General features: G+C 38.4%; 1 protein-coding gene across 13 annotated transcripts in view; it reads right to left on the bottom strand.

Moving 5' to 3' along the window:
* THRAP3 (thyroid hormone receptor associated protein 3) overlaps window positions 1-18,141 on the bottom strand; it is a 72,207-nt gene that overhangs the window by 41,685 nt on the left and 12,381 nt on the right. For 6 of the 13 annotated variants that reach the window (XM_086379614.1, XM_086379648.1, XM_086379606.1 and 3 more), the window contains exon 2: window positions 3,289-3,376. The exons of 5 other annotated variants lie outside the window; for them this stretch is intronic. The gene's annotated coding sequence lies outside the window, so the exon portion shown is untranslated. Of the gene's footprint in view, window positions 1-3,288; window positions 3,377-16,940; window positions 17,003-18,141 lie in introns of those variants that run through there. 2 more of the 13 variants (XM_086379623.1, XM_086379653.1) reach the window with 1 other exon arrangement.

Genomic DNA, 18,141 nt, shown 5'->3' with positions numbered 1-18,141 from the left:
TTGTTTTCCAGTTGCCAGTACTAAAGTCTCTTGAAGAACTGTCATAGTTCCACATAGTGAAAAACAAGAAGTATGGAAATTTCAAGTATATTTTGCTTGCTGAGTCTGGAGAAGAAAGGTTTATTTAAGATGAAATAAAGCACTAATAATAAAATCAGTATTTGTACAAAATTAGACAAATAAATGGAACAAAACACAAAGTTTAAAAATACACCCTATTAATACACTCTCAAAAAGGTGACTTTTCAAAACACTATAAAAAAGGATAAATGAATAGTAGAGACAACTGATCAAAGAGTTAATACAAAACATTAAGAGTCCTTCTTCTTACCATAAACAAAACTAAAATTACTCTACACTTAAAAATCTGCTAAGAGGTTAGACTTCATCTTCAGTATTCTTATCACACTAAAATAAAACCTAAAAATAACTTATCATCCATGATGCCAGCAAATTAAAAGCCTACATGACAGATGAGGAAAAAAGTTGTTTGTAATTTATTGCAAACAGAATCCCTGATTCACATGAGAAAATTTAAAGAACCAACTACTTATTGCCAGTTTGTCCTGGTAGCTGTAGAAAGGCAAAAGTTTCTGCAAGTGTATGAAGGGAATTTTGTAGGCAGTGATGCTGTTCAGAGTTATATGAAGAAGCTGGACTGACTAAACAAAAATCTTCCTGAATATAAAAAAAATAGTAAGTATACATATAAAATATATGAACACAAGTGAAAAAAATACAACAAATATTAGAAAACACAACCAAGGAAATCTCTCAAAGAACAAAAACACAGAGATAGAAATAGTAGAAAAAAAATTAAAATTAGAGAATCAGTCCAAAAGATCCAACACCCAATTAATTCCAGAAAAAGAGTAGAGAAAATAAAGGAGAGAAAAATCAAGGACATCATTTCGGAAAATATCCCAGAACTGAGTGACATAAGTTTCAGTCCTGGAGAAGGAAATGGCAACCCACTCCAGTATTCCTGCCCAGAGAAACCCATGGAGAGAGGAGCCTGGTGGGCTACAGCCCATGAGATAGCGAAGAGTCAGACACGACTGAGCAACACACACACACGCACACACTCTCACTCTCACACACACTCATATCAAGTTCAAACCTCTGGAAATAGACTTTGGTTGCTAAAAGATAATCACAATATACCATTGTCATTGAGAAAAGATGAAATTATTAATATTTATATATAGTCTTAATAAAAAGATAAAAGAAGTAATTGAGGGTAAAGAATCCATTATGTATTTGAAAAATAAAATATTTTTTCTAGTAATGTGTTCTATATTGGTTTTATACACTCAGTTGTTCAATAAAATGAGCAGAGGGAAAAAAAAAAAAAGTTTCAGTCCCTTGAGTGGCCAGCACATTAGATGAAAACAGCCACACCAAGGACATCATTATGAAACCAGAACATTGGGAATACTAGAAAAAAGAAGTTTCAGAGCTTACAAACAGGTTATATGCAAATGTAACTGACATCTCACCAACAGTGAACGTGAAAGGCAATAGAGCAGTATTTTCAAAATTCTGAAGGAAAATTATTTCCAAACTAGAAATCTACATCTAGCCAAAGTAATAATCAACATAAGGGCATTATAAAGGCATTTTCAAGACATGCTATATCCAAAAAACTTACTTGCTGTATACCCCTTTCTCAGGAAGCTAATGGAGACGTGCTCCTTCAAAATAAGATTGTATCAAAAAGGAAAGGGATAGGACATGGGAAAAGATAACAAAACCAGGAGGAAAAATCACTGGGATGACGTTGGGATAACAACATCCCAGCTCCCTAATTAAAGCACATGCTCAGAATGAAGCAGATTAGAAAATATCTCGAAGATAAAATTGATAATATAACCAAAATGTTTAAAGTACTGAGCAAGATTTACACTTCTGGGTAGAGTTTAAGAAAGAAATTAATAATAAGAACACAGAAACTAAGCAAAACAGACCAGAAAAAGATAAATATTAACAAAAGAGAAAATAACCAGTTGTACAAATAAAATTAACCACAGCACACATCATGATTTAGCTGTGAATAAGCTATACATAACCTTAATATCATTAACAGTGAATACGGCTCTCTAACCAAAATTACATTACAGTCAGAGTGACAATAAATATGGATGTGTGAGGAAGTCAGAGAATTCTACCACTATCCAAGGTAGGAATAGATAATACCCCAAACTGGAAAATCCATAAGCAGCAAAACAAGCTATTTAGAAGTAATACCAAAGAAACGGTGAAGAACTGGAAATGACTGCTTCTAGGTACTTTGGCCACCTCATGCAAAGAGCTGACTCACTGGAAAAGACTCTGATGCTGGGAGGGATTGGGGGCAGGAGGAGAAGGAAACGACAGAGGATGAGATGGCTGGATGGCATCACTGACTCGATGGACGTGAGTCTCAATGAACTCCGGGAGTTGGTGATGGACAGGGAGGCCTGGCGTGCTGCAATTCACGGGGTCACAAAGAGTCGGACACGACTGAGCAACTGATCTGATCTGATCTGATCTGAGGGACTGGGAAGGGGGTGGGAGGGCTTGTTTTTCATCAAATGCTTTATGAAGGGACTTTCCTGGTAGGCCAGTAGCTAAGCCTCTGCACTCCCAATGCAAGGGGCCTGGAGTTTGATCCCTGATCAGGGAACTAGATCCCACATGCTGCAACTCAGAGTTTACACGCTGCAACTAAAAACCAAAAAGGCCCTGTGGAGCTGAGGGTCTGACATAACTATGTACCGGATTTTCCTACATGCATTAATTAAAAAAGAGAAACAAAAAGAGAAATAAATATATAAAATGCTTTTTAAAATTTAAGAAAACAAAGTATACTATGGGGGGAAATCTACTATATACATGAATTTATTCATGTTCGTCACATAGTTATCTAAGACACGGAAACCTGAGAGAAAAGCCTAAAATGTTTACCAAAAAGGAACTAGTTACATAAATTATATGGAATATCAATGGTAAAATATCGTGAGTCATTTAAAATTGCAAACAGAATGTTAAAACAAGAACCAGACAAAAAAGCACAACTCCAATTTTGATTACACATATCCGAGTAACATATGCATAAAAAGAGTCTGTTCCCCAAACTATTAACAGTGACTATATATGTGTCAAGTTTATGGCTGATCTTTTTTAATACGTCCAAGTGAATAAACATGTTATTAAAAACTCAAAAGGAATCTTCTGGATAAAAAGCATAAGACTGGTTTTAGAAGGCACAAAAATTACTATTAGTTCCTTTTACCATCATGCATTTACCTTATCTGAACAATGATTTGACTTGCAGCACACCCCAGACAGGTGAAGTGCCACTGGCTTCTCCAAATTACCAAGTCAGAATACAACTCTGAAATGAGAAGAAATAAGCAGTGATAAAATAGCTAGCCAAACCTCGCAGACTGCACCTTGAAATACAGATGCCTGGAATCTATAAGCAGAAACTCTCCTTTAGCTCTCAACTTCATTTCAAGTGGACACAGGATTCTCTCTCAAAGTATACTGGCTTGAGGGTCTCTGTCTGTCTCCTAAACTCATTTTCATTCACCCCACCTCCTTACAGTAAGGCTGCAGTAGGGAAAGCTAAAACCTTCCTCTTGTAATCTGATACCTTTCACTGGCAGCCTGCATTATATAGGCTGAATTTGCAAACTCCATAATTCAACTTGGAGAAGAACTTTAGAAGAATTAGATGCTTTAAACAAAAACCTTCAAGTAGGCTGAACTACTGATAAATACACTTCAAGTTAAAACAACTCCCCACATTCATCCCTTAAAGCACAAGAAAACCTTTCAGATCCAAGTGTTTAAGTATTTCCTGATCTAAACATTAACATGGCCACGTATCAAAGCGATGCAGCATTATACCAAACAGAAAAACAAAGTTCCAACATCAGCAAACTCAATATGTAGTTAACATGCTCACTCCTAGTCTATCATTGATTCAAAATCCTGTAAAGCATGCCAAGTTGCCTCAGTCATGTCTGAATCTTTGCGACCCTATGGACCATAGCCTGTCAGCTCCTCTGTCCATGGGATTCTCCAGGCAAGAATACTAGAGTGATCTGCCATGCTCTCCTCCAGGGGATCTTCCCAACCCAGGGATCGAACCCACGTCTCTTATATCTCCTGCACTGGCAGGCAGGTTCTTTCCCACTAGCCCTACCTGGGAAGCCCAGAGTAAGAAGGCACCCAAGAATTAAATAATCTGAAGATGCAATCTTGACATTAACCTTTTCTTTTTTCACTTATTCATTTATTCAATCAAGGATACCCACCTTAGCTCTCTCTGAAACCTGTGGTTTGCACATAGCTGAAGCCTTGCTTATTTAGCTAGGAAAGAAAGGAATGCATTTCCTTAAGCTAGTCTCTCAGTAGGTGTCAGGCCCTCAGCCGAGAGCCTCCTACCCTCTCAGCCAAACTCATTCTTAGGAGGGTCTCTATCCCCAGCAAGCTGTCCTGGGCTCACCTAGGCTGGGTCAGGTACTGTTTCTTGGTGTTACCCTAGACAAGCATATCATTATGTCTGTTAATACTCACAGGGCTACAAAGTCTATTACCTAACACTGCTATGTGTCTGCTGAGTAAACTGAATACACAAGCAATAAACTCTTGACCTGTACCAAAGGTTATCAGATAATTAACATTACAAAGCGGCAACAAAAACCTGTTAAAACTAATAGGATAAGAGTTACCAGAAGAAATTACTATTCAGTCGGGCCATTTAGCAAATTAATGACAATGTTGGTCTATATTTACTTAGTTGATAAACAGCAAAACCACAGCACTTACGAGAACTCATTCTTTCAAAATACTTTTGTATATATTCTTGCAGGTCATTCTGGGAGTTCATCCTAGATTACATCAACCGGAACCTCTTTCCCTGCTTCTAAATGCAGGGGCACAGGGGCTCACAAGAGTCAGCTTGAGGGAATCCCTGATGACTCCTACAAAACTGGGAACTGCTTACAATGCACTTATTAAAGAACTATTCCAATACATCTACCTCTTTACATTCTAACCAGTTAACACACTCTCTCTCCTCTCTCCATCTCTAATAATGTGTTCTAGTTTCAAAAGCAAATTGAATAAAAGTGAACAAAAGAGGACCCTGTGTTCTATTCAAGTTAACCCAAAGTAGTCAATTTTAATTAAAGTAGACAAAATTTAATCTTAGCCACTTCCCAATTTAAAGAAAAAAAAAAAAAAATACTAGGAACTGATAAGATTATGACAGCTAGGCAAATAACCCTTTAGGGTTTTACTACAGAGAACTGTGCAATGTCTTGCTCCAAGTAGCTTCTCTGCTTTCAAGCAGGCACACCAAGACTGAATCCAAGACTGGTGAATTTACTATGAATGGTTTTGAAGAGAAAGGCTAATACTGCCAACCATGTCCAGCATACAGGGTCTTCTATGCTAGGGAGTTGAGCAAATGATGTCAAAAAGCTCAACCTGTTTTTGTACATTCATTAAGAAGAGTTTCTACATTTTCTTTTTTGGCAGCCAGAACTTCTTGTAGGATCTTAGTTGCTCAGTTCAGTTCAGTTGCTCGGTCGCGTCCGACTCTCTGCGACCCCATGGACTGCATGCAGCAGGCCAGGCTTCCCTGTCCATCACCAACTCCTGGAGCTTGCTCAAACTCATGTCCATTCAGTCAGTGATGCCATCCAACCACCTCACCCTCTGTCATCCCCTTCTCCTGCCTTCAATCGTTCCCAGCATCTGGGTCTTTTCTGATGAGTCAGTTCTTCGCATCAGGTGGCCCAAGTATTGGAGTTTCAGTCCTTCCAATGAATATTCAAGACTAATTTCCTTTAGGATGGACTGGTTGGATCTCCTTGCAGTCCAAGGGACTCTCAAGAGTCTTCTCCAACACCACAGTTCAAAAGCATCAATTCTTCAGGGCTCAGCTTTCTTTATGGTCCAACTCTCACATCCACACGACTACAGGAAAAACCATAGCTTTGATCTATATGTCATTTAGATCTATACAGATTTACAGATCATAGATCTATACGGATCTTTGTCGGTAAAGTAATGTCTCTGCTTTTTAATATGCTGTTGCTCAACCAGAGATCGAACCCCAGGCCACTGCAGTGAAAGCATGAAGTCTTAACCACTGGACCTCCAGGGAACTCCCCAATTTCTACTTTTTTTTTAATGGTAGAAAAATATCAAAGTATTTTATGACATGTGAAAATTCTATGAAATTCCAATTTCAGTATGTATGAACAGCTTTACTGGAACACAGCCACATCCATCCTTCATAATACACAGCAGCAGAATAGGTGCAAAAGTGACTATAAGCAGAGGCCTCACCACTTAGCGCCGCTACAAATTCTGGTGAAATAACTGTCCCTAAAAAGCATTTCAAGTACCATGTATTCTGTCATATCACATTTTATTACTATTCAATTACCAGCATGTATCACACGTCAAAACAAAAGAAAAATGGACTTTGAATGTTACCCATTTAAGACACAGTGTGGAGTGTGGGTGCTTTTTTAAATACAATTAGATGGCAACACTCTGTGTTCATTATGAAATGACATCATAGCTGTGCCAAGAATACAAGAGTTGGCATTACCAAACTAAGTACTCACATAATATTCCCAATTCACAGGAAACCAATTGCTGGAAAAAAATATTTTAATTTAAAACAGAGTACCTTATCACAACAGAAAATCTTTTTTTTTTAATTTTATTTATTTATTTGGTTGCTCTGGGTCTTAGTTGTAGCATGTGGGATCTAGCTCCCCGACCAGGGATTGAACCTGGGCCCCCTGCACTGGGAGCTCAGAGTCTCAGCCACTGGACCACCAGGGAAGTCCCAGAAAATCTTTATAAAATCAAAAAAATAAAGGTTATACAACCAAAATAAGTTTCTGAGTATTATACCTATTAGCATAAGGAGGAAAGTCATTTAATTATAGTGAGTTAATTAAGTCATGTTTCACTGCAGCAGCCTAAGAAATGTGTCTACAGAAAATGAACTTAAAGACTATTAGCCTTTTGGTTTGAAGGGTTGAGGACAACAGGAGCAATATAAGTAGTCAATTAAAAAATAGGGCAGATGGAGGGGAAAGGTGCTCACCTATGCAACTATGGAAATAAGGGCAACAGAAACAAGATAAAAAGCAAAAAGAACTCCATATAACCCCTGTATTCTAGCTGTTAAAACTATTCCAGTTGTCAAGTTGTTAGAGGGTGCATGTGTGCATGCAAAGTCACTTCAGTTGTGTCTGACTCTGTGACTCTATGGATCATAGCCCACCAGGCTCCTCTGTCCATGGGATTCTTCAGGCAAGAATACTGGAGTAGGTTATCATGCCTCCTCCAGGCAATCTTCCCAAACCAAGGATCAAACCCATGTCTCTTCTGTCTCCTGCACTGGCAGGCAGGTTCTTTGCCACCAGTGTCACCTGGGAAGCTCCTGTTAAAAGGTTCAGTTCAGTTTAGTTGTTCAGTCGTGTGTGATTCTTTGTAACCCCCTTAGACTGCAGTGCACCAGGATTCCCTGTCCATCACCAACTCCTGGAGCTTGCTCAAACTCAAGTCCATTGAGTCAGTGATGCCATCCAACCATTTCATCCTCTGTCATCCCTCTCTCCTCCTGCCCTCAATCTTTCCCAGCATCAGGGTCTTTACTGATGAGTCAGTTCTTCACATCAGATGGCCAAAATACTGGAGATTCAGCTTCAGCATCAGTCCTTCCAATGAATATTCAGGACTGATTTCCTTTAGGATTGACTAGTTTGATCTCCTTGCAGTCCAAGGGACCCTCAAGAGTCTTCTCCAACACCACAGTTCAAAAGCATCAACTCAAAAAAAAAAAAAGCATCAACTCTTCGGGGCTCAGCTTTCTTTATGGTCCAACTCTCACATCCATACATGACTACTGGGAAAACCATAGCTTTGACTAGACAGATCTTTGTCGGCAAAGTAATGTCTCTGCTTTTTAATACACTGTCTAGGTTTGTCATAGCTGTTAAAGGGTACAGGTTAACAATCCTGAAACTACTACATACATGTATACTAGAACTAATAAGTAAATGCATGGCAGATGGTGACAGTCAAGATTCACACTGCTGGAAGTGGGAGGTTAAACATAAAAGAGGCAAAGACTAGAATGATCAATGAGGTACTGGATTAGAGTTGGAGGTATCAGTATTCATGCTTATAGATAAAAACTGATATATATAGAAATATCAAATACTTACAGATATTTCTATAAGTATACAGAATATATGTATTAGTATAGATATATTTCTTGCATTGTCAGCTGAGAAGCAACTACCCTCCAGGACCCAGATCTTGAATTCTAATACATTCTCCAATAAGAGAAACCAGGACTCCTTGGAGAAATGGCTGAATCTAGGGTTGGGGGAAGGGATACACAGCATGAGCTTGGGAGTACCTTACAGTGCCAGAAAACAAAGAAGTGCTGAACAATAACAAAAAAGCAACACCGCAGACAATAAAGGTGGTATGTCAAAAGGACGCTCCTGTCCAACTGAAAGAGCTCTCAATAGTAACAATCAGAAAAACTGTAACAAAATTAAGTACTGGATTATAACAAAAAATACCCATGGATCCATACTAATATACTCAAGTCACCCTCAAGGAGGTGGAATATAACTCTCCACTCAAGTGGAGGTGAGTGTGTCTAGATATTTTCTTTCGGTGTACATTATGGAAGGAAAGGGAGTAATTTATACTTGAGAAACCTAATCCGATAATTAAGGTTAACAAGAAGTCACATTGATAGCACGTACTCCTTAATATGACATAGCACTTTACCTCTCTGGTCTTTCTCCCCAAAATCCATAACATTAGTCTACTCATGAGAAAAACATTAGACAAATCCAAACTGAGGGACATTCTATAATACTGCTAACCAGCAATCCTCAAAGCTGTTAAGATCACCAAAAATCAAAAAATGTGTGAGAAACTGTCACAGCCAAGAGAAACCTAAGGAGACATGACAACTTAATGTATATCCTAAATGAGAATGTGGAACAGGAAAAGTACATTAGATAAAAACTAAGAAAACTCAAGTACGGACTTCAGTTAATAAGAATGTACCAGTATCGGTTCATCAGTTGCGAGCAATGTACCACACTAATGTTAGTAGGTGTTAACAGGGGCAACAGGTGTTTACAGAAAAAAGGTGTTAAATGGGGTATACATGGGAACATACTCTATTTTCCCAGACTGTAAATCAAACTGTTCAAAAATAAAAATTCATTTTCAAAAAACCCAAATGATTCTTGGTGGTGTTTCATGGCTCTTTATGATTCAAGAGATATTATTGATCCTTACTCAGTGGTTTAGTGAAGTCAGTGATGAGTTTCAAGCGACTAAACACTGGACAACTGTATGGAACAATTTCTGGTGAAAATCTTTTCCAAAAGTTGCTGCTAAGTTGCTTCAGTCGTGTCCGACTCTGTGTGACCCCATAGACGGCAGCTCGCCAGGCTCCCCCATCCCTGGGATTCTCCAGGCAAGAACACTGGAGTAGGTTGCCATTTCCTTCTCCAATGCATGAAAGTGAAAAGTGAAAGTGAAGTCGCTCAGTCGTGTCCGACTCTTCGCAACACCATGGACTGCAGCCCACCAGGCCCCTCTGTCCATGGGATTTTCCAGGCAAGAGTACTGGAGTGGGGTGCCATTGCTTTCCAAAAAGTTGAGAGAACATTAATTCAATATAGTCTGAACGTGAATATGCTAAGATGTACAGAAATATTGATTATAAAGTATTTAAAGCTTATGGTTTATTTACTGTACTGCTCATCAGCAGGTACTCAAAAAAATCTCTCATGTGCTACTGATCCAGTATTGACAAGAGTGACTTTCATTCCCTCTCAGTCCACTTTTGCAGACTTAACCATCATCAGTTCTATGAATTTCTGTCAGAAATACATGATGTCTGACTTGCCCTACCAAACAGCAGTTAAATGGCTTAGCAGCAGTAAAATTCATTGCAATTTTTTAAGCTCAAAACTGATTTTGTGAATTTTTCTGAAGAATCACCATTAAACACCATTAATGGATAGTTAATGGCTTTTGAAATTAACTTTTGCTGCAAATTTAATAACATTTCTTAATAAATCCACTTGAAAATTAACAAAACAGCACTTCAAAGGAAAACATACTACAGCAAATTACACTGAACATTTGTTTGAATCACAAGTAATGTTACTTTCTTCACTTCCTGTACTAGCAACACTCAAAACAAGCAAAATCTTCATTCCCATACAAATTTGAAGCAGATCTATTTTCTTAGCTCAAGCTACATTTCAGTATATTTCTTTAATGGAAGTGCAAAGGAAATATTTGTATTTCAAAATCCACCTAAATGCAACTGAGATGCTTCCATTTAATCTTCAGTTGGAAATGATTAATGTGCAGTGTAATGGGGGGGGGGGGGCCTAAAAAGCAAATATCAAGAAAACAATCTAACAGAATTCTATAAATGCTTTCCAAGTAAAAAATATGCTCAATTAAAATCATATACTCATAGGTTATTATTAGTATTTGGCAGGACCTATCTCTGTGAAAAGAAACTGTCAAAGATGACATATGTAAACTCTCACTACACGTTTCATCATTTACAGATGAACATTTGCCACCAATTTTGATGGGTTAATTTTGGACCCCAATAAAAGGAAGTGCTATCCCCCCAAAAGAATCCATTCTTCTCACTAACACAACTGTATTATAAAAACTGTATTCAATTTACCTAATTGTCTAACAGTCATTTAGTGCAAATGCCCAAATAAGAATAAACCCTTAATAAACAGTAGTTCTCACAACCACAAGGTCTCAAATGGTAGAATATGTCACTTTTTAAAATACTATGTCTAACAACGTACAATAATGCAAATAAAATTAGCAATCAATCAACCTAGAGCAATTTGCAAAGCACTAACCAACAAACTCAGTGGACATGAATTTAAGCAAATTCCAGGAAATACTGGAGGACAGAGAAGCCTGGCGTGCTGCAGTTGATGGGGTGGCAAAGAGCTGGACACGACTGAACAACAACAGCAACCAATAACAAAAGAAAAGAAAAGAAAGTGAAGTCACTCAGTCGTGTCTGACTCTGCGACCCTATGGACTGTAGCCCGCCAGGCTCCTCAGTCCATGGGATTTCCCAGGCAAGAATACTGGAATGGGTTGCCATTTTCTTCTCCATCTTCCCAACCCAGGGATTGAACTCAGATCTCCCACATTGCAGGCAGACTCTGTAACTCTGACCCACCAGGGAATCCCGTAATAAAAGACACACGCTCTAAAACCAGACTGCCTAGATACTGATTTTCACACAACCAACTAGTAACTCTGAGATCCGTGATAAGCTTCTTAATTAAATCTCACCATCTCTGTTATCTGTAAAGCTGGTTCCTACTCTAAGTGAAGTGAAGTGAAGGTCACTCAGTCATGTCTGACTCTTCGCGACCCCATGGGCTATACAGTCCATGGAATTCTCCAGGCCAGAATACTAAGTGGGTAGCCATTCCCTTCTCCAGGGGATGTTCCCAACCCAGGGATCAAACCCAGGTCCCACATTGCAGGTGGATTCTTTACCAGCTGAGCCACAAGGGAAGCTCTCTTACTATAAGGGGTTATAAAAATAGAATAAATTAATATGCATAAAGTTACTAGTACTTATTAGCACACCATCAGTACTCATTATAAAATACTAGTCAGGGCAATATCAAGGTGACAGTTAATAGACAAGACTTCAACTAGCTGGTATGGGTAGTCACATGGTTGTTAAACAATTACATTCTCCTGATAATTCAGAATTTGGATTTATGGCAGACTCAGAATATAAGACACATACATCTTCAAAATCTTGTAAAGACACAGACCACTCTGGAAAGAAACCCAAACCTATACTTGATTCCAGGCTGAATGAGCATGACCCCTGAATGACAGCAGTATCCTGTGCCCCAGGTTCTCAATTTACAAGAGCGGAGAGTCATCAACATGCCATCTGCGCGCCCGACAGTTCCGACCCAGACAGGTGGTTTTTAAAATCTTGTTCTCGGGCTATGCAAAAGTGCCTCAGGGCAAAATAATTCTCCTCTGAATCCTCTGGCTTATCCAGCATGTAAGACTGTTGGAAAAATAACATCTACTTTTCTAGAACTTCTTTATCATAACTTTTTATAAGCTTTCACCATTTCCTTACAACTTCAGCCTCTATTTCCTTGAAAAATAATAATACTAATCATGTACTACTTACTAGACTATTTTACTCTTGAGGGCAAGTACTTGATTAAATTCCTTTTTGTATCCCCAGTGTTGAATGACAAATAAATGAGTACATATTATTTATATAATGTGGCTTTTTACTATGGTAAAATATACATGACACAAAACACACCTGTGGCATTCAGAACATTCACATTGGTATGTGAGCACCAGCAGTGTCCATCTCCAGAGCTTTTACATCTTGCAAAACAAACTGTGTACCCACTTAAAAAGTAACACACCCCACCACCATTCTATCAGCACTGTCTCTGTGAAAGCTGACTACTCCAGGTACTTATCCAAGTGGCATCACACAGTGCTGTCCTTTATATCTAACATGTCACCTAATGTGTCTTCAAGGTTCATCCATGTTGCAGCAAATACAGTTTTTAAAAGGGCGAAAATGTGCAGAATCATTTGCCTGAGCAAACTGCATGTTTAATTCTTCTTTTTACCAAGTTTTTTCATTTCAGTAATACATGCACAGTAAAAATTTCAAATTCTACAAGAATACATAATGAAAAGAAGTTCCCTTCCTAATTTCTACCCTCTCTATCCTCGACTTCTAGTCCCCCTCTCAGGTTTAATTTTTCTATTTTGGAACACAACAACCAACCACATACATGTTGCCTTGCCTTAAGGATGTCCTACTAGTAAGGGCTTCTCCGGTGGCTCAGATGGTAAAGCGTCTGTCTGCAGTGCGGGAGACCCGGGTTCGATCCCTGGGTTGGGAAGATCCCCTGGAGAAGGAAATGGCAACCCACTCCAGTACTCTTGCCTGGAAAATTCCATGGACGGAGGAGCCTGTTAGGCTACAGTCCATGGGGTCCCAAAGAGTCAGACACGACTGAGCGACTTCACTTTCACTAGTAAGATACTCAGTTGATCTATTACAACTGGCTATTACTCTGTTCTAAAAATACTGATATTTCTAAAAACTCAGGGATCAAACTGGCATCTTGGGTCATTTTGCATCTCCTGCATTGGCAGGCGATTCTTTACCACTGCCACCTCTAAAAATACTAACGGGGAAAGTCACTGGTGATCCAGTGGTTACGACTCACATGGCATGGGTCCAATCCCTGGTTGGGAAACTAAGATTCTGCATGCCATGCAGCACAAACCAAATTAAAACTAAATTAAAACACTAATATAAAGATCCAAAACAATGAACATAAAACATTCCACAAGTACACTTCACTGAGTTAGCATTCACTGAGTGTACCCGATGGATATTGTCTTTGCTAGGCAGCATATTGAGGCAAGAAAGAGCACAGGCTCTGGTGTCTTGTAAAAACTAGTTTAAAGCACTTTGACTTTTTTAAGTCTGAGTTTCCTGATCTATAAAATAAGGGCAACACTATCTCATAAGCTACTGTAGTGATTAAATGAGAAAAACATCTAAATCATAGTACAGTGCATAGTAATACAGCAAGGACTCATATAAATAATAGTAATATATAATTTTTTAATAGGTAATTGTTAATATCCTTCACTGGGCGCTGTGGAAAGCACAAAGATAAATCAAAAAACTTGCTTCCTTTCATGTACTTATAACACAACAGAGCAGTTTCCCTCTGCTCAGTATTATCATTATTCTGCCAAGACCCTGGTGCTGATAACACTTCCAACCTATGTTTATAACTTTCATGACTTATTTCTAACTATCACTAAAACAGTTATTTGTAAAAAAAAAAAAAAAAAAAAAAAGTTAACAATTGTGACTTAGAGTCTAAGAGAAGAGAGCATTATCATCAGACCATGTAGTTAGTGGGCATGTACCTGAGGCAGTCTATAGCTAGATTTAATCAAAGAGCGAGAGTCCTGTGATTAAGAGACCATGGTCCACTCCAATCTGACCTAGGAGTGTATCAGATTTAGAGTCACAGAGCATTAAGAACTGGAAGCACACATAGAGATCATTATCTAGTACAATAACCCTAGTCTTTACAGAGGAAAATTAAACCCAGAAAAAGGGAGATCTGCCCACGAAGGTGAGGCAATACTAGAGCTAAAGGCCCGTGGCTCTCGGTATGTTCCAGTTCTTTTCACATTATCATGCTACCCTGTATCTGTTAAAGAACCTTAAACTATAAATTTCATCCTGTCTGCTCTAATTTCTTATTTTTCTTCCCAGTTACTTATTATCTGAGCTTCCCTGGTGGCTCAGACAGTGAAGAATTTGCCCGAAACGCAAGCAACCTGGATTCAATCCCTGTGTCAGGAAGATCCCCTGGAGAAGGGAATGGCTACCCACTCCAATATTCTTGCCTGGAGAATTCCATGGACAGAGGGGCCCAGGGGGGCTACAGTCCATGAGGTCACAAAGAGTTGGAAACTGAGCAACTCACTTACTTTACTTATTATCTGGGACGGGGAGCAGGGGGGAGATAAAAAAATTTCAGTTTGTTTTATGAAAGCCGTCTTTCCTAAATAGTCTTATTATTCGACTAAAACATACTCTACTAGAAGCCTGAGGGATGCTAAGTAAGAATAAATCTGGACTTCCCTGGTGGTCCAATGGTTAAGAATTTGCTTGCCAATGCAGGGGACACAGACCTGGTCCAGGAAGGTTCCACATGCTGCAGGGTGACTAAGCCCGTGTGCCACAACTACTGAGCCCCCACACCCTAGAGGCTGTGCTCCACCAAGAGAAGCCACTGCTATGAGTAGCCCCCACTCAACACAACTACAGAAAACCCCCAGCAGAAACTAAGGCCCACCATAGCCAAAAATAAATTTCAAAAAATAAATAATCCATTGAAGGTTTATTTGAAAGAAATTTCAATTAACAAATATTCAACTTTAATTTTTTTGGCCCTGCCATGCAGCTTCAAGATCTTAGTTCCCCAACCAGGGACTGAACCTGGGCCACAGTAATGAAAGCACCGAATCCTAACCACTGGACCTCCAAGGAATTCCCCCCAAACTCTTAATTTTAGAGTTGGATAAGTGGATGGTATGTTCAGAGCGTGTCTTCCACAACTGCTTAGTTTTACTAAAAAAATTATCCAAAATAGTTCATTTGATTAACAACCCATTTAGCAGAGAGCAACAGACCAGGATGGTGTGTGAGTGGCAAAGAATCCACCTGCCAATGCAGGAGACACAAGAGCTGCAGGTTCAATCCCTGAGTCGGGAAGATCCCCTGTAGTAGGAAACAGCAACCCACTGCAGTATTTTCATCCAGAAAATTCCACGGGCAGAGGAACCCGGCAGGCTACAGTCCATGGGGCTGCAAAGACTCAGACATGACTGAGCACACAACTGACCAGGATAACCAACTTCTAGATGGATCACGTTTCCTCTCGTCTGTAAACAAGCAACGAGAGATTGAATGTGATGCCTAAATCATCTGCTGCAAATATTTGTGACATTATTCAAGCATCAAATTCAGGTATGATCATGTCCCGCTGGAGAACCTAAGTAAATTCACCCTCAGAGATTTTATTTCTTTCTTAGTATTCTTTTTTAAACTACAAACCAGAAGAAGCTACCAGATTTGACACCAAGGTCAAAACTCCTCCCCGAGTCCTGCGGAATTAAACTCCTCCCCAAGTACTGCGGAATTAAACTTCTCGCGCAAACTCAGAAATGATCTTATCAGCAATTTTGGAAATCTACCCAAGATGCCCATATATATTCTGGTTCTGCTAACTTTATAAACTCACAACTGCTTTGCAAATTTGCTGGTGTTAATCCAACATCAATTTACAAACACCTGTAGGGATAGCAAGCCTCTTTTTCCCACAAAATACCAAATCTCAAGGCCACCAAGCCACTCCTAAACAGTTTCTCACAAAATGCATCTTATTTCCAGAACACTTATAAGTGTTCACCAGAACTAGCTCTATATTCCTAAGTTTAACCAGGAAAACAGATTACTATAACCACGAATCCTACTAAGAGAACTATGTCACCTGTCAAAGTGATTCCTATAAATGAAGAGTTCACTCTGAAAGATTTAATTAAGCTGTTTGACTAATGCCACCCCTGACTTAACAATCCTGCTTTCTATTTCCTGGAAATCTGGTTTTAGATTACACTGGTATTTTTTCAATTTCTCATGCATAAAGTTAAGAAAGTTTTACGCCTGGCACAAAGGTATTAAGACCACTACACAAAGTATGAAGGCCATTCCACAAAGCCCATAAACAAGTCAGGACTTGAGATTCCGAATATTAATGAAAATTAAAACCAATCATACAGAAAAAATAAAATTAGACCCCTATATCACATTACAAAAATAAACACCAAGTGGACAAAAAAATATATATATAAACAAACATTAAACGTGAAAAGTTTTAAAACTTTTAAAAGAAAAATGTAAGAAAATATTTGTATGAATTCAAGGTAGAGGATTTGAAACAAGATATTTTAAGTATGAACCATAAAGGTAAAGATTGATAAACATGTCTATACGCTTTAAGAAATCAAAACAAAACTACATATATTTGCAATACATATAAACAAAAAATTAAAATCCAGACTCTAAATAACTTCTACAAATCAGTTTTTTAAAAAAGCAGAAACTCAATTGTTTAAGTAAAAAAAGATTAATCTAGTAAGTATTACTGAACACCTACCATATGCCAGCACTGTGCTTGGCACTAGAGATACCACACTGACAAAAGGATACAGTCTCTCACCTTGTGGTTGGCGGGGTAAAACACACACTCAAGCAACTACATACTGTATGTCAAATGATGGTAAGTGCTAAAAATAAAGTGGGATAAGAGAATGAACAATTGAAAAAGAAACCTATAGGCTAATATACTTCTGAGAAGATACTCATTTTCTCTACTAATCAGATGACTACAACTTAGGACTAAAATATTTCATACCCACAAGAATGGCAAAAAACCTTAAAGTTTAACAATTTCATGTGGCATTAAGATGTGCAGCAACAGAAATACATACACTGGAAGTATAAACCGGTATAATCCCTCTGGAGAATAATGTGAAGATGTACACAACCCATGAACCAGCAATTTCAGTTTCAGATGTAAACCCTAGAGAAATTTTCCCAAGTAAACAGAAAATACATACAAGAATATTCCTGGCAGTGCTGAGTATAAACAAGAAAACAGGTAAGTAAAAAGGGGCACATTCATACAATGAATACTAATACAATAGTAAAGAACACACACACCATGAATGAATCCCACAAACATTAAGACTAAACAGAAAAGTTACAAAAATAAACTGGTATCAAAAAATTTACATGACATTTAAAAACAGAAAAAAGCAATACTACATTTTGTTTAGGAAAGCACATATTTTTAACAGAAATCTAGAAAAATGCATAGATGTCATAAACACCAAGTCAGAAGAGAGGCTGGAGGAGGAGAGAACAGTCCTAGAAGACTCAACTATGGTGGTAAAGCTTTATTTATTAAACTGAGCTCTTAAATACACAGGTACCAGTTGTATTATTCTTTGCACTTTTTGCATGTCTTCAGATTGCATACTTTACAAGCGTAAGAAAAAATGCTGTATAATGAACACTGTAGTTGTGCTAACTTCAGACTTTCTTTCTCAGTCCCTCTCCAGAGGAAAAAAAAGACTGATGTAATTCTCTATAATAGTGACAGAAAAGTACAAGCATTCGCACATACCCCCACAAGCTTCTTAGCTACACACATTTAGATTTTTGCAAACAACTTTAGAAGACTGAAATAGGACTTATAATGCAATGCTCTTTAAGATTAAATCAAAGAAACAACTCCACAATGAAGAATAAGCACATGAAAGTATATATTAAGGGTAATTCCCTGGCGGTCCAGTAGTTAGGACTCCAAGCTTCCACTGCAGAGGTCCCAGGTTCGATCCCTAAGACCCTGCAAGCCA

This window comes from Bos grunniens, chromosome 3 (assembly GCF_055505025.1).
Source record: "Bos grunniens cultivar Pamir isolate PY7600 chromosome 3, Bosgru_T2T1.0, whole genome shotgun sequence".
Classification (NCBI taxonomy): domain Eukaryota; kingdom Metazoa; phylum Chordata; class Mammalia; order Artiodactyla; family Bovidae; genus Bos; species Bos grunniens.
The sequence above is the reverse complement of the archived record's forward strand: the minus strand, read 5'-3'. Positions and strand labels throughout refer to the sequence as shown.